Source organism: Acanthaster planci, linkage group LG10 (assembly GCF_054643075.1).
Source record: "Acanthaster planci isolate LZ-2023a linkage group LG10, COTS_SCS, whole genome shotgun sequence".
Classification (NCBI taxonomy): domain Eukaryota; kingdom Metazoa; phylum Echinodermata; class Asteroidea; order Valvatida; family Acanthasteridae; genus Acanthaster; species Acanthaster planci.
In genome coordinates this window covers 16,439,311-16,461,088 of record NC_141786.1, presented here as the reverse complement: position 1 = coordinate 16,461,088, position 21,778 = coordinate 16,439,311, and the positions used below count along the sequence as shown (strand labels likewise).

Here is a 21,778-nt window from a genome sequence, read left to right as displayed (position 1 = left end):
TTTATTCCAGAATTACTCCAGCCGTTCATAGATAGGGCCTACTTGATTAGCACTTGTCCCAGGCGGTACTATGATTTGGGTACAGCTAATTAGGCTTTGGTCTGCAGCCAGTCGCTTTGTAACCAACATGACAAAATCAGATGGGGCATTGTGAATCCCAACCCCTTTCCGCGTGCGGTCCAGTCCAGACACTCTGCATGCGCGCTGTAACTTACACACGATGGGAAATAAAACTCACCCGGGAAAGAAATCGACAGGCCTACTGAAATTGAGAGAAGAACCACTTTAATCTTGATTGATAACAAAAGTGAAGTCGAGACTCCAAGAGCCAGACTCACGATTGAGGCAAGTTCAATTCTAGGTACCTTTGCCCTGGTAATGGGAGGCTTTGTTGCAGTGACTTGAGCTGTCAGACCCTGTCTGCGCAAAATGACGCAGGCAAATCCTTACCTGACAAAAAATATTTTCCGTACACCTTTTACTAATATAACGATCCATGAGTTAATTTCAGCATGTTGTCGATTATAGGTTTTGTACCGTCGGATGGTACTTTGTCCACTTGATTTTTATTATTTAACGGCGGCAACATTAACACAAGGTTGACCGAGGATATCAAGAATTTACGGATTAACAGTTTTCGACTTTTTTAGACTATCAGAACAGAAAATCTTTCTTGGGCCTGACGCATGAAAATAGTCATTGTGCAGTCACGTTCCCTCACAATTTTCCAACGAAAGCATCCACGCATGTAGTAGGACATGCCTATATCGTTACTCGATTTTAGCAGGCGGTAGCCAGATAACAGCCGGGTCGTGGAAAGTTCTATTAGTCCTTTATAATCGGTTGGTCGAACAATGTCGTTTTCCCCGGGGCGCACATCTTTTTACACAATTGAAATGGTTGGAAGCAAAATCATCAATTTCCAGACTCTCCAGTATTTCCTTTGTAGAAACCGGTAGTTGACGTCTCCGTAAAGGTTCCAGTCTGTCTGGGGACTTTAAAAAAACATAAAAGGAAAAACTTTATTCTTCATGGTGAATTGTTAACATTCTTTCCTTAAAAATACCAATATGTGCACACGATCCTATTATTTCACTTGAACAACAGACTTGTCGAACCTAGGTTGAGTTTTGGTTATTGTTCCGGAATGTTAACCGTGAGCGCTATAAACTGCCCTCTGGATATTTCGAATGGCATCCCAACTACAGGATAGTGAGATCCTTTCCAGGTTGTTGAATGAAAAGAATGATAGATGACCAGGCGGCTCGTTTGAGCTTCACTGCTACCTGGAGTGTGCTCAACTAAGTTAGGTTTTTCAGGTTCTGTGATAATTATAGAACGACAGCCTACCAGAAATCTGAACAGACTACGAGGCTTTCTGTCTGTTTGCAACAGACCAGGTCTACACGGCCCTTTTTGCAATATTCTTCTTAGGTGCAGGCAATGTGGTTCCAGACTTTGTGATGTCATTCCGTGTCAATTCAACGTGCCTAATGTGGACCAGACAATCAGGGATCCAAACAAAATTTGGTGAGCTGAATGGATTCCTTGAAACCTCCAGAAATGCAATTTTTATGTCAACCTGTCTATTAAAGGCCGGTTCACACTTCAGGCGCGTGCAAAAACGAATCAAAGTTGACGTCACAAAAATTTTTGCACCGAAATTTCGCCCAAGTTGAAAATGTGTTTAACTTGTTACGAATTCGAACCGCGATGACAGCCTGAGGAACTACAACTTTAAAACAAAAAAAATACCAGTTTATTGAAATTTGTGTCCCGTTTCTAATTCAAAAAGTTTATTTAAATCAATTGGAAATGACCGATAGAAAAATTAACTTCGAAGTTTTGTTTTGTTTTTAAATTGTTTCGAATCATGTACGTTCCATTGTTCAAATACCAGGACTCTCCCTTTCATTGGAGCATGTCTTGGCCACCGTAGATTTCAAAGGGCGCCAGCTCGCTTCGTTGATCGGATGACAGTTGTACGCATGTGTACACATTTACACGCGGCCGATTCCACAAGGCGCTTTGCCACACCACACAGCCAGTGCTGCTTTAGACGTAGTATAGTAGACCTGTGTATAAAAAGAAGTGAGTTAACTTCGTAATGAAAGACTGTGAGTTGTAAAGTTCAAAATTACCTCCACGAACCTAAACTGCATAGCATTTTTCTGGAAATCCTGGTTCAGTACAGGTGAGCAGATTTTGCAGGATGGAGAGAGTCCGTGCCACGCTAGTGGGGCTAATACTAGTATTGGTGAGGCCTTCGAGTGAGGCTCGATCTGGCTCGAACGGGTACCGTTACCTGGACCAGGCATGGTGTACGTCTTTTGAATGTGTGGACGCACTTGTTTTGTAGATGAAGAAACTGTTCAGTAGGCCCCTCTGTACCTGTACATGTACGTACACTGCGATTACAATGACTACAGACTGCACTGTGAATCGAAATCGTAAGTAGCCATGACTGTACATGTATGTATGTATACCGGTAGGTCAACATGTACATGTAAATGATGTACATGTATAACTTGTATGTACATGTATGTTAAACCAATTATTCATTTAACCGCATCTACAGTCAAATGCATTATGCATGGCTTTCTGTCTGTGGCACGTGGTCTTGCCTGTTCTATTGTGAGCATAGGGAATTTCCGCCCTGTCAGGTTTTGCGATATCAACATTATACTTTGTCCCGTCATGCCCGTAGGCATCCTGCCAACATGTTTACAGGGCTTTGTATGATTGGACATTGCTAGGTTCATTTATTCCTGTTGCTAGGTAGTGGACCAATGGGAGCAGGCCAAATTACGCATCTCTGGGAGAAGGATGGCATCAAGTGCACTTTTGTTTTGCTGCTAAACGAGCGACTTTGCTTGCTTCTTTTTCTTTCCCACAATGCCTTTCTACTTGTGTAAAAACACCCATGTAGTAATTAGCGATAAGGCTTACTGCCCATGATGCAATTTATAACATGTACATGTATGTCACAACTTTCGTAATGGTAATGCCTTGGTACAAAACATGTACATGAACAAGTTCTACAGTAACATGGACAACACTTGATACCTCTGTCACGGTCCACAGTGCACCATATGCATGTACAAACTCCGTTTCAATGAAAATCAACAGAGGGCACCCTGTGAAAAGAGATTTTGCTCGCACGTGCTAAATTGAAAAGTTTGCATCGTGAAATTTATGAATGAATGTCTCCGCCCATCAACCGCCAATGTCCTGAAAATTTGCGTGATGATATTGTATAATATTGTTTTCATGTTGTCAAAAAATGAGCAAAAATTGGCTTCTTAATAAAAAAGATTGCAGTAATTGAATTTCAGTTTCAAAAATAAATTCAGAAAAATGTGAAATCTTCATTTTTTTGCCTAAATTCCAAAATAGGCAGATACTCAATTTTCCAGTGCTTTCAGGTAACCTTTCAACATCCCTCTACCAGCCCATACCAAGAAAAACAGGTGGCAGGGTGACCACTATGACCAAAAAATGTCAAAAATGATGCCTCTCCTGATGATCTTTTGACTCAAAGATGACGTCATACCTGTACATGTAGATGTTCATGCTCTTGAAAATCTTCTGATTTCGACCAAATGAATAAATTTTGGCAGAAAATTTTACGTTTTCTTTGAGGGTGGTATAGTTTTGCTGACAACCCCAAAGTCAGTCAATCCGATCGAAGTTCATCACCCGGTCATAAGATAATTTTACTACTTGAAGGTCATCTCATGTATCTCGGAACACGCAGATTTGCTGTGATGGAGGTTGGCTACAGCTGAACAAACCTCACCAATTTAGCCAAATCGATTGGATACTCACTTTGTTTGAACTTGTGAGGCAATTTGGAACATTTAACTTGATGTTTAAGCCCTATACTGGTGGTAAAATGAAGGTTATTTGGAACTGGCCAATATTTTTTAACTTTTGTTTGTTTGAAGTGTTATCAAGCACCTGTTTTGCTTTGAAATCCTTCCAATTCACTTATGGCCGATTCTTCCGCATACGCTTCCCGTGTGCTTTTTTCCAGTGGCGCATTTCATTCTCTGTCGGGATGTTCCTTTGTTTGGCACTTTTCAACTGCACCGAAATGACGTTTGCAGTCTACATGATGCACAAAAGTTTGTGATTTGTTCACCCTAAATTTGCTGATACAATAGGCCTACAAGTTTATGCAGCAGACATGGCAGAAGACAATATTTGATATATTCCTTAACCCCAACCCTTCTTAATCCTCCAAAATCCTTTGGGCGGTTTTGGAGAATTTTGGAGGATTGAGGGTGAATGGCAAAAGTGCGTGGCCGATTGTGAAGGATGCCATTAGTTAAGGTCATAAGTTAGACCTTGTGTTGTTCTTGCTCATTCATACATGAACTCGGCCCAATATTTGTTCTGAATCAACTGCATTGCTCAAGAGTGCCCTTCGCACTGCCTCACCATAATGAGAGGAATTGCCAGAAGAGTATGAAGGATTGAGGCAGTAGGGCAATTCCGCGGTAACGGAATTACATTTCAGAACAAATTTACTGTTATTTTCCGTGCTATGAATTAGTCCTGTGAACTACCTGACTACAATATCTTTAATAAGGTCTGGCTATAGCCCTACCATCATACATGTACCAGTAATAAAAGATTGAAACATACTACTTGTAGAAAGATGCAAGGACCAAAATGTTTCGGTAACGGAATTGCGTCAGAAAATGAAGAACTTTTTCAAACATAATTTGAAAAGGAAATTCTCTGAAATCTATAACATGAAGACCACAGCTACACACTTATCTGTTTTCCCTATGGTTTCAATTTTATTGTAGCAGAAGTTTCAGGGTATTGATATTTACAAATATTCCATACTCGGTCATTTTTCAAAAAGAGGCAGTAGTAACGGAATTACAGAAAACTGTAACGGAATTACACTTGTGAAATGCACCTTGAAAAATGCCAATTCTTGAAAAGCAGTTGTTTTTTATTACTCTTGGCATGTTTTTCAGCTGTAATCATATAAAATAAACCATAATTTAATACATCTGTATGCCTCGCTGAAAGATAATTCAATTTTTGTACCTAGCAACAAGAATTTACTGGAAAAGAACATGAAATTTCTAACTTGTGAACCCCGAGTTGTGATCAGAAACAAAGCCGTTGCTTCAAGAATATTTCTTGGCTTCAAACTTTTTAATCCTACTTCAGTTTGCGAGCTTACATACAACCAGGGTAAGAAAACTGCGAAAATCAGTTGGAATCCGAGGGCCTGCCTTACTCAAGGATTGTTAGAGCAGGCGCACATTCTCATGATGTTTACAAAGGCAGGAGTTGTGTGGTATGCCCCCTTGCAACTAGACTTGTGTTGGTCTGGGTTCAGCAAACGTGGAAAATGAAATGTGATGGGTTGGGTTTTCTTCCAGAAACATAGCATGGGCTTCTTTGAGTGTAGTGAGCATATAATGCTTCTGTACAGTCTGTTTTTCTTTCCCAGATGCTCGAATTATGTATGTGTCTTTCTGTCCAGGACACAACCATGATGTTGTCAAATAGAAATCAATTTTTCCTTTGTCTCATCACTAATGCAACGGTTCCCAGCACTACTCTCACCATCATCAATTCTTGTCATTTGTATGGTCTTGGAAGACAGCCCCGCATCAACAACGAGTGCTTCAACCACTGCTTTTCTTTTCCTCACAGAATGTGGCAAAACTTTCACCTTCTGCTTGACTTTTCCCAAGGCTTGAGGTGACCCGAATGGAACATGCACTAAATTCATAATTCAAATAATTGAATTTGACATGGAGTACGTGCACATTTTGCAGGAGGCAAAGACATCACCTTTTTCTCAGCACGATGTATTGCCACAGCTTTTTGATTTTGCTCTTTCTGCATGAGCTTTTCACACGGAGTCATTCTTGCACTTTTAGCAGACTTTCTGTTTCTGTCCTTCTCCCTCACCTGTTCAACTTTGTCAGGGTCCTGCTTTATACGCTCCCTGTATGCTCGCATCTTTTCTCTTGCTGTGAGAGGCATTTTACATGTACCTATGAACAAAGAAAAGATATTGGTCGGCTGTGTTATTTTGACTCAAACTTGTAGATTGAGCACATAGCCTATGCATGTACATACTCCCCTTCAAAAAGGCTGATATGAATGATGATTATTTTAACGAGCCCTCTTTATATAGGATTTCAAAAATAATTTTAAGTAATTACCTTGAGCTCATTACATTTACATGTATAATTACAAGTACCTCAAAAATTTTTATGTGATACTTTTTCAAGCATAGGCCTAAATAGTCAACAAAATCTGTTTACATAATTATTACACCCGGTGCCTTCATAGCATAATAAGCTCTTTAGACTAGAGTACATGTAATAACATCAAATAATATAATGCTGAAATAAACTATAATTATGTCCGAGTACATCAGTGCTGCACATGTCATACATGTACACTGCAAGTAAGCCTGTGTATGTACAGCATGCTTAAGTGACAGTGCAAAAGAATGCATTTTGTAATGAGTATGATCATTGATTCAAGTACTTTTTAAGTGATCACTTATTGAGATTACCATTGTGAAAAGAAACTGCTCCTGGGGATTTTAATGAATAGAATACTCACCCAATTTGTAGTCTTGTAGATGTATGTGCAATGTCTGGAGGGAGGTTACCATGTGCATATGCAAATAAGTCAGAAATTGCTGCCCTCTAGTGGTACATGTAAAACAAAGGAACATATTTGTGATTGCTGCCCTCTTTGACCAAACACAGCCTCAAGACATACACGATTCTGCAATGGAATTCTGTTACCCCATGTAATTCCGTTACCAGTGTTTCCATAGGAGTAAATATTTATATTTGAGAATTTAGTGTTTGAGATAATTAGTAGGCAGATTAAGGAAGAGAATTTACAATGGTGGAATAATTCTGAAAGAAATGAGGCCAGGAGAAAAACTTCTGCAACTTTTTGGTAACGGAATTACAGCTGACTTCAACCCAAATTTTGTAGTTTTCTCTCTCAAGTACCATATTCAGAGGAAGGAAGTGCCTCTGACACAAGCATCTATGGCTCCAAACCTTTGCAATTATACACTATTCAGAGGGATTAGTTAAGCATTTAGGATATGTTATAGTATTAAGCTTCAGGGGTCGTTATTATAAGCCAAAAAGAATATCAAATTTCAAATTCGATTGGGAAACCAAACATTATTTTCCAAAACGGTTTTTTGCTCCATGCCAGGTGTACATTTATTAGCACAGCACAGTCAATTTAATTTCTATTTGAGCAGCTTTAAAATTAGCCATTTTTCTCATTTCCCATACGGAATTGCCCAGTAGGCACACGCCCAAATAACATTTTCAAGAAATCTTCGGAGGATTTCGGAGGATCGAGGCTGATTTCATGCAATTTGTTCAGGTAGAAAATGGGATGATTTGGGAGGATTGAGGATGGTTCCTAGTAAAAAGGCCTAGGGGGTTGGGGTTAAGAGTACATGTATCTAATAAATAAAACCTGCAACTAGCGGTACATGTAACCCCTAATCTGCAAATACATGTACCTGTACAGCAGCGTTTTCTAGGTATACGAGGCATTCTGAATCCAAAATATACATGTAACCATGGTAACAGTAAAAACTGAACCAAAAGTCAAAGACGAAGGAGAGCACCGATAGTCCATGTAAAAGCACTTTGATCACGGAGGTCCCCTGATTCTAATGTGCTTTAACCCTCCTTTGGTTTTACGGCACAAATGTCCGCAAATACCCACACTCACTGGTGAGAATGTATTTTGTATATGGACAAAATGATGGAACTCAAACATGCACAGGTTCAATGTGTACATAGTAGGTTGTCAGCACAAAATGACCCAGGGTCTTTTGTGCAGTCCTCTTCACTGCATTTGGTTTACTGCACAATTATGCACATGAAACAGTGAAGCACAGTTGCTGGGCATATGCAGCCAGAAATGAGACGGCCAAATCCACACGGTCTTCCTTGTAGCACCGCTACACTGCTGCAGAACTGAGCATGCGCATTAACGAGCAAAAGTTCACAGGTACATGTACACTATGAAAGTATCACATATCCACGTATGTTTAGAACAGAACAGAACTGACTCACGTGTAGCACTGTGTAGCACCGGGTTTGTGCACAAGTTTATGGTGTAGGCACTTTTTGCTACACGACGCGGCCCCTTCCTTTTTCATTTTCCCATGTAGCACTGGGTAGCACTGGGTTTGTGCACAAGTCTATGGTGTAGCACTCTTTTGCTACACGCCGCGGCCCCTTACTTTTCTTGCGCCTTCGTCTTGCACTGTGTTGCATTAGTGTGCACTTGAAGGTCTGGTTCTTAGACCATCTGATCGGCTGTGCCTATATCCTATTGCATATCACCTGACTAAACATTCTGGGTAGCATGTAGCACTGCCACACACACAGAGGTCTTCTTTGGTCTCATTTCTGGCTGGGTATATCACTGGGCAGCACATAAGATCAATCTGATATTCCTGTGAGGGACTGTTGGTACAGTGCACAACACAACACAGCTGTGTTTCTTTGAGGTGTTCACCAATGACCCAAAGAGTGATATCAGCATAGGAGGGTTAATCAATCCTTTTCTTTGACAACAAAGCACCAGGGATGTTAAATATAATTATGAGTCCGGTAGAGGGTGCTATTTGAGATTGGACCTCCGCGCACCTTGCTGTCACACATTTCCTCAAGTTACTTAATGACATTTACTCCACGTGCTCAAACACAGTTACTGCAAGTGGGCCATGTTTTTGTCGACGCTGAAGTTGAAAAAGGCCTGAAAAAGACGTTGACAAAATTTGGAATCACTCGTATTAGACATGTACATATTTTGTTGTATTAATAATGAGATTCTCTGTCCTGTCTGGCTGTTACAGATGTCTTTGAGGATGGCACCAGTACAGTGGAATTGGTCCAGTTACGGTACATCGGTGGGCCTAATGCCTAGATATACATGTACGTGTAAGCAGCACCATATGCATATACATGGACATGTAGTTAGCGCAGTGTCCACCTTAGTCCTTGCAGTGTTCAATACTACTCAAGCAGGACATGTAGCGCTGCAGAGCAGCCAAAGCGCCAGAGGCTGAACACATGCATGTATGTTCAGTGGATAGTGCTCTTGACTGCCTGGAAGGTGGTTTCAACCTAAGGCTGTGAGATGGGCCAGATTAACCTGGCTCTTTTAGGGAATAAGACGATTACGGTACATGTATGTGTTGACCAATTGCCAAATCTGTTTCTGTCCAACTGTTTTTAGTCTCAAGAGCCAGCAGTAATAGATCAGTGTAGTACCTTCCTGGAGAGCATGAGCGTTGGCCAAAGGCAGTCAATCACAGCACTGTTGCCGACCACGGAGCAAGATCCCAACCATGCATCACCAAGGTTAGTTAAAAAGAAATGGTATTGATGGAGCTGTGGAGCTCATGGAACTGAGCCATGTGGCTAGATTCGTAGGTTGAGACTGTGTCAGTAGCAGGCAAGGGGGCTGGGGTGTTGTGAAATGGAACCGCTTGGTGCAGTGAACAAAGAAGTTGCAGCCAACAAGAGCACGGCACCTGTTGCAGTCATGGTAGACTGCAGGCTGTGGCAATTAATGCTTAGTGTCCCGTATTGTAGCTGTGTTTGACAATGATGTGTTCCAGAGCGGGGATATCTCCACGTGAACTTGGAGCATGAGGTGCTCCCCTCTAACAATTATTTAACACAAAGTGCCCATAGTCAATTACGTTAGGCTGATCTGGCTGAAAATGAATTTCTGTATGCTGCTCTTTTTGCAGTTTGTGCCCAAGGGCGTAGGCTGGACGGGTGCGGATCCAGGGCGTTATTTTATTAAGGTGAAAGTACATGGGTTTTCGATACACGATGACCGAAAAGTAAAATAGCAAATACCCGGGGAAGTCCGCTTTTCACATGCGCACTTGCCTTCCTCGTTACATGCTGGAAGTTTGAGTTCTGCTTTCTTGAAAATCGCACCCCCTCCCAGGGCCAAACTAGCCTACACCCCCGTGTAGGCCTACTGTGCCTGTACATTCACTCTCATTCCATTCCTCAAAATGGACCAATCTTGCATGCTGTGGCCTTCTTTGCCAGTCAGAGCAATGCAGAAGTGAACCACTCCATCAAAGTCTCAGACTTGAGATACTTCTTCTCCCTTCAAATCATTGCTTTTAATTTTGTCATGTGAGGTGGTAACAGCAAAAAAACCAAAAAAACTCTGATGGCTACTATTATCCTAATGAGCTACAAATGCTGTAGTTTGGATGCCTGGTCATTGGTCTTGTTCCCAAGACCTTCCTGTAGTTTATTTTGTGATGTGACCCATTACCAGACGAATTGCTACCGGTATTGCAGCGGACTGGAATGCATTTAAAGAGGGCGCTGTCACAGTCAATCGCATAATATATACGCCACACACTGCTCACATATCCGATCTTAGCGATCTTGGACCCCAGACTACCTGATCATATGCTTATCATTCTGAATCTGTGTATTTGCTCTATGGCACATGTAGGAGAAACCCTGGATCTTCAATCTGTCCTTTCCAGTCTTCTTGCAGCAAATGCAACATGTGAGTGAAACGAAATGCCGTTACACCATGGATCAATCTCTTTCTTGAGTATGTGTGGCTCTGAGAAAAACTGGGGAATAACTCGACGGTTCGAACCGTGTACTCTGTCCGTCTTCAGGAGACTGCAGGATTCTGACTGGGAGTGGATCCTGGTACTGCATGACCTGAGTGTGTGCCAAGGGTAGAGAAGACCCAAGGAGGGAACCTAACTGGGGAATCCTAGGGTATAGGAGACCCATTGGACTGGGATGTGAGGATGGGGTGCCAGATATCCTGATGCTGAAGCCAATGTCTTGGGGAACTGTGACATGCAATATGGTTGTGCATGTACATTGTATGTGTGTACATGTAGGACTTTGTAGTTTCACATTTGAGAGAGCACTGCCATTCGCCTTCATTTTCATTGATGCAACAATAGTGATTCATCTGCCAACCACACTCCGAATTTGTGCATCTTATCAGCTTGACTTCCCTGAACTATCACTCAGACTGACCATCATCCTCTAGGTTGTGGCACCGGTGATACCTTGCAGTTCTCCGTCATCTTTCAACTCGGCATCTTTGGCCGCTGCCGGCAATGGCCACTTCCTGCAGTTGGCATGCCAACCCAATTGAAGCCCAACCACACCTCAGCACTAAACTCTCAAGCCATTTTCTTTCTGTTCTGATGGCTTATCTGAGGAAAGAAAATCTGCAGGTGCGTCCCTTGTTTTACTGATGAATTACCTGCCTTTTGCTGCCAACAGTGTGCTATATTTGTTGTAAACTACTGACTAAATGTAGATCTTTATGGTTGGGCATTTTTCCATCTGCATGTACTTGTACTGACCCGGTGTCCATGTGTAGCCAAACTCCTGCTAAAAACTTCAAACAGTGTACTCTTGGGAAAGAGTTCCATATATGGACAACACTCGATGCCCCTATGCACAAACCTATGAGACTTGTCTGTTTTCAAAGTAAATGCTTCAGATTTGCTGAATTTCACTTTTTAGGACATGTTGTCACTTTCTGATGGCAATGGGAAGATTTTTAGGGAAGATGAGTGTTGTCTGTATGGAACCTTTCCTACCCTGATCATCCGCACTGTCGCCCTTGCATGTACATGTAGTTCATCCAATCTCGAAGAGGGCAGCCACATCTGTGGAATCCTCAAATCCATCTTTGAGTAGTTTCTCCACCAGCCCATGACCATGCTGCATCCGTCATTTGTTCATCAGAGAGACCATCCCCAATGCAACCTACATGTACATGTACGTGATGCATATCCGGAGTGACAGATATGCACAGACACTCCAAGATGTTCAAGCAGTACATGTACTTGATACGAGCACTTTTCATTCGTCACAGACGGCATACAGAATTTGCTCCACAACACGGCAGCATGTATATGCACAGTCATTTGGAAAAGTTTAGAACAACCCATACAAAATGCATTAACTTGAAGAAAAACCAAATTTACATTATGTTTATTTTCAGACTGTGTAACCCTCGTATCTTGGTTAAACAGCTATCTGACTACATTTCCATGATTTGAAATGTTAACAGTCTAATATTTAGTGTGCCGTCCTTTATTTCTGGTTACTGTCATGCAAGACCTGCCTTTGCAAAAGATTTAATTCCATTCAAATGGATATATAGCACTACACTGATGTTATGCACCACTGTCAGAACATGTTAAATAATCGTTCAGTGAGACAATGTAAGGCAGGCCCGGTGACGGAAATACATCTACCAGTGAAATTCCAGGTGGTCTTAAACTTTTGCAAATGACTCTACATGTATCTTTCATATCTCTCCAGTCAGAGAAGCTGAGTATAATTTGACTCGGCAGGAAAACTTGAGCCTTAATAATGCTAAGGTCAAGCTCATGACTGAAGGAAATTCTGTTCTGTGCAGCAAGATTATTGCCTGATCTTGAATTTCTCGTTACGTTCACAGCACTGATGCCTGACCGTTGCCTGCATTTAAACATCCCACATGGTGGAGTTTCTTCCCTCGTCAACTTCCGTGCCTGCAGTACAAGGGAATGTCCTGATGCTGACTCTGTACGGCACATGTTGGAATCACAGAACATGTACACGACAGATATGTACACTACCATTTGAGAGCAATGTCTATGGTGAGAATGTACTTGTACTCAGTGGTGTAAGCAGGGTTTAATTTGCAAGGGGCATTTGAGGTGCCCTCATTTTCTAGAGGGGGCACTCGGTGGGGTTCGGTCACAGTTAGAACACTGACCAAGACGGACAGTCAACAGATTTTTTCTTCTTTACTTTGTGATGAGGAGGGAGAACATAGGGGGCACGAGCCTGGGGACTCCCCCTTAGTAACGCTTCTGTTCTTGGCATCAAATTTCCTTCGATTTTTGCATTTCCATGAAGTACAGACTCAAAGACAGAGGATCTGACACTTCGAACTATCTACAAAAGCAGACGATATTGTTGATCTTTCACTGGTGAAGCTTTCCCAAGTTGTATTAGAGTAAAATTTGACATGACTGATTTATACATTTCCCCTTCTTTTTCCCCACCAGGATTCGTTGTTTTGCCTTCTATATGGTGCCGTTGACTTACCTTAAGTCACCGTAGATCCCTCATCAACTTTTTCAAGAATGATCGTCCAGTTGTTTCTACATTTCTGTAAGTATTACAGTAAAGAGCCCCCCCTGTATTACACTTTTTAGAAGCAAAGGAAAACAAAATATCTTGCTCATGGATACAAATGAACCAGCAGGTGAATGTGAGCCTCTAACACTATGAATCTCAACACCGTGAAAATATATTTTACACTTAATTCCCCATGAAACTTTCTTACATGGCAAAGTAAGCCCTTTGTCACGGTGCAAAATGAGCCTGCTTGGCGGGGGACTAGCTCGTTGTAGTTTCACAGTGTTTTTACATGAGCTACCAGGAGGCGAGGCACTCTATTGTTATACATAACGGTTCGGCCAATCCAGCTTCCCACCTGTGGGGGTGCTAAAACCCACAGATTAACAGTCTAATTGAGGGCGGGATTAGTGTAACTGACGGCCTCATCGGCCCATGCACCCAGCATGCACCAATATACTTCAATGTCGATACTGCCTCAGAGTATACGATACCCAAAGTAACGACATGCAGCAAATCTCTTGCCTTCAACTTTAGACCTCAATCGCTTACATCCTTGGATCAACCGATCCTTTTTTATCATGGTAAACTGTATGATCCCAATTGCATGCCCATTCACTGTTTACTTTTTGATGTGGTCATAGTGCTCCCGTTGACAACGCTTTTGGGGATATAACGCTCACGTTTTTTAGGCCCCGAGAACCACATAAAGCATTTAAAATAATTCTGGTTACAGTGCCCTTTACCTTGGAAAATTAGATTCTGTAATACTCAAAGCATACAAACCGCATCGCAAGGCCGCCTGGCTGCGACTTGCCGGCCCACCAGTAGATGTTTTTGTAATCACATAGAGTGCAGACATCCACACTATCCATGCAGTGCGATCGCGAGCACGTGCTCACCATGGTGAGCTGCTCCTGCGTGGCTTTCACACTTTTTATTTAATCTCTTGGTGTAGTTTGGGACACAATAATTAACACTGAGATACTACATGTAGTATTTTGTTACCTAAATTTCTCTCTCTACCGTTAAATATAATCAGCCGCTTAAATTGTGTGTCTTTGTTTAACAAATCCAGTCTTTTTGCCCATTGCGTTCAGCGTGATATATCAGATCTGTTTTTCAGTTGGGTTTTCTAATGACCTGTCACTTTCTGTGGTCACATGGTTATTGGAAAAATCAGCAATTAGACTGTCCATGAATTGGCATGCAGTAGCAGTCAGGATGTCGCGGTGGATGTAGATGCAGTTTGTGTACCGCGCGTGATGTCCAAATCACAGAGCTGTAAGCCGCGGCAGCCAGCGTAGATCGGTGGTCAAATCACAGAGCTGTAAGCCGCGGCAGCCAGCGTAGATCGGTGGTCAAATCACAGAGCTGTAAGCCGCGGCAGCCAGCGTAGATCGGTGGTCATTTCATACCGTAGCCAAGTGATTCGGACATGGCCAAAATCTTGTACATACATGTACATGTAGTATATGTACTGTACGTGCCACTGTGATTCATCGAATGCGCGGAGCATTTTTTGCCAAATTTCACATGCGCTGCCACTGCTTGAAAAAGCTCTCAGGATCTTGAAAAACAGAGACCCAACTTTATGTAAAATGTCGTAAGCACCCATCAGATCACATACCGGACCACAAAGATCCCACATTTAAGTTAAGAAATATTAGGAGGAAAAATGATACTTTGGTCCACTTGGTCCTTTCCAACAGCTGCAATATACAAATTTGGTTTTTTGGCCTCAAAATCCAGACCGGTCGCTCTAATTCCAGGAAACTTGACGTAAGATGCCGTAAGCACCCATTGGATCACATACTGCCCCACAAAGGTCCCACATTCAAGTTTACAAAAATTAGGAGGAAAATGATGTTTTGGTCTACTTGATCCTTTCCAACCAAAGACGTTTTCAAACAATGTACATGTACGTGTACAACACCATTGCACTTAATTCACGTGAACATTACACTGGAACATTAGTGTACATTGGTGTTTAATTAAAAAAAAGGTCCATTCTTGAAAGCTGCAAATCTTGGTGAAATATGTCAGTGTTTTCCGAATTAACAAGGTCTTGAATGCCATTTTATTTCTTCCGAGTGATTTGTCGGGGTGTACCACTGCCAGGGCTGATACTTGTGATAGGAATGTGTTGTCACCGACTGGCCAGGGACTATTGAAATTTGCTGAAAAATTATATCTGACAAAATACAAGTCACAATTGTATACCGCAATGGGGGACCGTCGTTCATGACACCCGGTACACGTTTACAGGTGTAAAAATGATCATGCGAGTGAAAAAAAATCTGTCGAAAAATGGTTATAATATCAACTTGAAAACAGCATTCGCTGGAGAAAGTGTTTGAGGAAACTTTTGGGAAAACAACGCAACGTACGTGGAAAGTTTCCTGTTCCCTTCATCCCCTCAGGCCACTGCAGACCTAAGATAGGAGCCTTTCAATCAAAATTTAATCAAAGACACGAAAAGCAAGACGAATGCACTGGCGCGGGGAAGGAATGCACAAACTGCTGGGCAGCCCGAAATCTATCTTAAAAAAATGCACAAGAATGGGCACAAGTTTCATTTTTGGACTTTTATTGGTCATTCAAGACTTTGGTGTTTTGGATCATTTCTAACAATTCTGCATAACAGGTTTTGCACCACGCGGTTGTTCCATCCTTGTGATCACGTGATCCTGTTTTCAGCGCAATCCGCTGCATGATTCATCCACTAGTTGGCTTATAACTAGTTTTGGGTATGAGTACCAGTATACTATGCCGTTACTGCATGTGATTAAAACAGTGAAGGGAAACGTGGTCAATAGGTTGTGCGTGCGAGCGGCCGTATCTTGTGCAATGTATTTCATTTGTAACATCGGGGGTTTTATAATTCTGATACCGAGCAGCAACTGGCAAGCACCGCCGAGTGGACAAAACTGAGGTTTATATTTTGATACCATTTTCCAAGAACTTTCTAAGCATAGTTGGACTTTTTGACACGGTTATTTTGGAAGTGCTGAATATGATGGACTTTTTTGACGCGGGGCCGAAATTTCATGAAAACTTTTAGCAGCCTTACGGTCGTTACGCCCAAGACAATAGAGTGCTGCCGTAGCTAACTCATCGGAGTTTAGTGAGTATCCACTTTGTAAGAAACTTTGGACTCATTGAAATATCCACATAGCCATGCAATTAAGATTGGCAGGCAAGCGTACACCTTTTATGAGGGATTAGGCCCGTAAAACCTGGGAATTGATCAAGAGATTAAGGCAACTGCAAAGTTAATAAGCTGGGCTTCTCGAGAGGCTTCACTGTGTTTTCACAGTCCTCACCGGGTCACGCAGGGGATTATTTCACGGTGATTTCAACTGATAATCTGCCCTGACATTGCCGTGAAAACAAGTTTCACGATAAATTCATTGCAAATTATATATTCACTCCAAATTCACGGTGTTGAGATTCATAGTGTAACCATCCAGGCTTGAGTGACCAATCCCAGCTCCAGTCTCAGCAACATGAACCAGCAGGTGAAGCTGAGTTTCTTGACATCCAGGCTTGAGTGACCAATCCCAGCTCGAGTCTCAGCAACATGAACCAGCAGGTAGACTTAATGAGCCTCAAACCCTCCAAGTTGGAGTGAACAATTTTAGCTCATATCTCAGGAACTTGAACCAGCTGATGAACTTAATCTTTGAATCATCCAGGCTTAATGGAAACCCTAGCTCTAGTCTGAGCAACGTCAGCCAGCAGGTGAACTTGAGCCTCTCAACACCCGGGCTTTTATGACCAATTCTAGTGCTAGTCTCAACAACAGTGAACTTCACCCTCAAACCGTCAATCTGGGCTGGAGTGACCAATGGTATCTATAGTCTCAGCAACATGAACCAGCGGGTGGACTTGAGCTTCTAACCATCCAGGCTTGACGGAAAGCTCAAATGAGCCGCATCAGCATTGAGCCTCTCAACATCAAGACTGGAGTGACCAATCCTAGTCTAGTCTCAGCAACAGTGAACTTCAGCCTCTAATCACACAGGCTGGAATGACCAATCCTAGATCTAGTCTCAGCAACATGAGTTAGCAGGTGGACTTCAGCCTTTTACTATCCAGGCTTGAGTGCCCAATACTATCTCTAGTCTCAGGTGCATGAACCAGCAGGTGGATCCGGGCATCTAACCATCCACGCTGGAGTGACCAATCTTAGCCTCTAGTCGTAGCAACGTAAGCAATCATGTGAACTTTAGCCTCTAACCATCCGGGCTTGAGTGACCAATCCCAGCTTTAGTCTTAGCAACATAAATCAGCAAGTCTAGTTGAGCTTCTAACCATCCAGGCTTGAGTGACCAATTCTAGCTTGCTCTAGTCTCAGCAACATCAACAAGCAGGCGGACTTGAGCCCCAAACCATTCGGGCTTGAGTGACCAATCGTACATGTATCTTTACTCTCAGCCAAATGAACCAGCAGGTCATATATACCCTCTAATCTTCCACGCTTCTGTGGACTATCCGAGCTCTAGTCTCAGCAGCATAAACCAGCAGGTCACATGTACCCTCTAATCTTCCAGGCTTCTCCAGACTATCCGAGCTCTAGTCTCAGCAGCCTAAACCAGCAGGTCACATATACCCTCTAATCTTCCAGGCTTCTGTGGACTATCCGAGCTCTAGTCTCAGCAGCATGAACGAGCAGGTCACATATACCCTCTTATCTTCCAGGCTTCTGTGGACTATCCGAGCTCTAGTCACAGCAGCATAAACCAGCAGGTCACATATACCCTCTAATCTTCCACGCTTCTGTGGACTATCCAAGCTCTAGTCTCAGCAGCATAAACTAGCAGGTAGACTTGGTGAGCATCAAACCATTCAGACTCAGGGATGAGCTTCTGCTGCTTTATGGCAGATTTCCATTTTTGGGACTTTGAAAATCCGCTCTTGCAAATAAATTCTGCCTTTTTAAACAGTCCGACATTGCATTAGTCGACTTAGAAATTCATCAAAAGCACATCAAAATCATATTGATCACAAAGGGCACTGTGTCGTGACATGTACCAGTATGCTGTACATTCATATGTAGTTTAGGCACACGAGGTCAACATACACGCACAGGTCCAAAACCAGGCTAGATTTGGGAGATAAGATAAAGCAAAACATTCCATTGGCTCTTTTCACAGACAAAAATGAGTGCTGACCAATAACCATCTCTGTAGGAAATGTATTCGTTTCCAGGTAACTGTCAGTGTCGCAGTTGCTCTGATAGGCTTATTTTCATGACGTATCTTCATATAAGCCAATGACTGTGCACTTCTCATGCTATTCACCACATGCACGAGTGTATAGACGACCACTCAAAGCCGCTACGCCTGGTAATCTGAATAATTTTTTGTGTGTAATCACAGAAAACCCGTACTGTCATGTGTGTTCAACGAACGTGTCTTACCGTTACATTGCCATCATCATGTCTGCCCATAAAGACATCATTCCTCAAGAAGGAAAGGTGAAGCACATCAACAAAGGGATTAGAATTCCTGGTGATGGGAGTGGGTTGAGGCCAAAAGAGGAGTAGTGTTCTTGTCCAAATTTATTTGGAAATTGACAAAACCTGGTAAGGCGGTGGTGCGATGTAGAAATTAATTACGCTTCCCAGGGCAAAAATGCCTCAACAGCATGTGCAGAATCGTTGAAATACGACAGTGAACTCAAACCACGGAAAACTAATTATCGTCTATCAGGTAAATGTATACAGGTTCTGTACATAATTGACATGGATTTTGAAGCACATGACAAACCATAAAACTTGGGGTGGATCTTTATAACACATATCAAGTGAACAAATACCCAGTGGGCACGAGATGCCGTTATGACGCCTTAAAGACATCAAATATTGACATCTTATTAATGTCTTTTTTGAGTCTTTTATGCAAAGCCAAAAGACGTTAGCATCCTGACAAGTAAACGACATCAGTAGTCTGACTAGAAAAAGACGTCAGTGTTTTGACGAGTAAAAGACGTCAACATTGCGACTAGTAAAAGACGTCAGCATGGGCCTATTTAGCAGTAAAAGACGTCAGCATTAAGACGTCTTTTACCCATCAAATATCAAGGAAAAAAGACGTCTGAATTGAACGAGTCATTTCTTTTTACTTATTTACGATAAAAAGACGTTCACATGCCCTAACACGCTGCCTGACTGTAAAATAAATTTTGACTAAAGCGACTGTTTAGAACTAATCATAATTTTTTTATTTGTCTAACTCGCATTCTTCACATTATAATAACCAGTTACCACACTTTCCTGAAAACGATGGTCTTCCCAAATATTATGTACCAATAACATTTCTGGTAAATTCAATGGCTTTTGACGGACCATTGCAGTTTCACCCAGCAGGATCAACGAGACGATGAAACGAGGTACCTGTACACTTAGCTACATAATGTGTTGCGTGCTTACACCTCCTGGGTAATAGTACTAGTAGTTAAAAGGTTTAATATTCTACATTTATGGACAAAACAAGAATGGAAACATAAATCACACAAGTAGTATAAGCCATGTAACCAAATATTTGGCAAAACAAAACATTTCCAACCAAGCATGACTAAGTAAAATACGTTTTACATGTACATGTAATGGCATTTATAAGAGGTAGAAAAACAGATCAGTTCATGAAAAGTTGCGTGCCCGTACTAATAGGAGACTTCAAAGCGAGTTGGATTAGAAATTAAAAATAAAATGGAATCATGGAACACGTGCTTGAGAAAATTTGATGTCATGGAGTGGTATGTCAAAGTTTTTAGAAAACAGACCTTTCTGGAACAGCCCCAGCAACGATCTAGTCATTTACAATCTAAATTTCTGTACGTGTTTCAGTGCTGCAAAATATTTTACCCATGCCCCCCAAAACAATCAGACGTGTAATTCTGTTATTACCGTACTTAAAACAGCTTTCATTTACTTCGACCTGAGGAAATAAACCCGAGGAAACTATGTACATGTACATATTTCACTTGAACAACAAAGGGCTTAAAGCGTCAAACAAGACCCAATACAAAATATAGACTTTTTGCTCATTAGTTAAATATCACTGAAACAGCCAGGAAACAGGCCATATGATGCATTAGACTGGTCGAACAGTTTTCCTGTGGGCATGCCTGCTGAATGACTCGGGGCTCTCGGTCTGTCTCTGGTAGAAATACTTTAGGTACTTTGTAATTCGTTGTCTTACTGCAGACACTGTTGTGTTGTGTGATGCAACAAAACTTTCTGCAGATGTTATACAAAAAAGACAACTTATTTATGTAAAAACTATAAGGACTTTGATGGCAGCAAATAAATCGGTTCTCTACCATCGTTTACACCACATCTGAGCTAAAGTGCACATGTTCAATGTGATTGAGAATGAAAAAGAACTTTCCTGCCACCAACTGCCTCTTAAATCTTTCGTTGAGTGGCGAATATTGTACATTGCATTACATACTGCCGATACAGTTGCACATTTATTTAGTCTCACCAATATGATGGTATAACTTTTAATCTTAAAAAAGTAAATGAGATTTGTTGACACTGCTTGTATTTGCCATATTTGTTGACGCTGAAGTATGGACACTGTGGCTCGCCCAGGTGCTCCTTACTGCACTGCCATGACTACGAGTATGCATGTACATGTACATGAATGAACACTGTCACGACTGTACTTATTGTCCATCCATGGAGGTGGGAAACAGCTGTGGCCAACCCGGTTGACAACTAAAATTGTGCATTTCAGCCTGACCTCTGCTTCACAAACAACATCCATATGTATAGCAGAACTACATTTTATAAGCCCTAACTTGTCTTACTCTTCTTTTAACGGACACACTGCTTGCAAAGTTGCAGTGATACTTGAACTTACTTCAATTCAAAGCACTGTCGAAAGCATGAAGTAGTCTGGTTCCCTGGTCTGAAGATCTTTACTCCCATCGGAAACACGTGTAGACGGAGACCGTATAGTTCTGGAAGCCCGTTTTGACTTTTGGACATGACCTCAGTCTTTGCCATCACTGGTTCCAGTCGGCATGCTCTGAGTCTCCTCGAAAGGCTGGAACCAGCTAAAAGACAAAGCCAAAGTAGCTCGGTACGCACACTTTAAGCCATTCGTTGCGAGCATGCAAGCAATTAAAGAAATTAGCCTCATCCATTCCAAATGTAGGGGTATTTGAATGTCCTGTCATTTTTAATCAGAAGAGGGGGTTAAGGGCAGTTCCACTGCAAATAATCATAATGCACATGCATGCGTACTAAAGCACACTCATGATTAATTCCTCTTGTGTTAAATTTCACTGTAAAATGGACATTCGCAATAGTATTCCTGTCTCACACACCCCTCTTTACGAATAGATGAGGCAAACAGAACAGTTGCCCACGGCCGCAGGCGGGATTTGGCAATATGCCAATTTTCTGGCAGGACTTGACCTTTCGCAGTAAAATTGAGCGAGAACGCGCAAAATCCGAGACAAACAAAAGTCACTGTGCAAAATCTTCATGAGGTTATCCAGACGTTTTTCTTTTTCTGCTGTACGTTGATGATTTGATAACGATTGTAAAATGACGTCGTTAA

At 41.9% G+C, this 21,778-nt stretch overlaps 1 long non-coding RNA gene across 1 annotated transcript; it reads left to right on the top strand.

The window, feature by feature from the left end:
- The first annotated feature begins 1,961 nt into the window (after positions 1-1,961).
- Positions 1,962-12,707, top strand: LOC147797872 (uncharacterized). The gene is made up of 3 exons (XR_015426834.1): positions 1,962-2,194; positions 9,283-9,407; positions 12,532-12,707. It is a non-coding gene; the product is annotated as an uncharacterized LOC147797872 (long non-coding RNA).
- Positions 12,708-21,778: the final 9,071 nt, after the last annotated feature.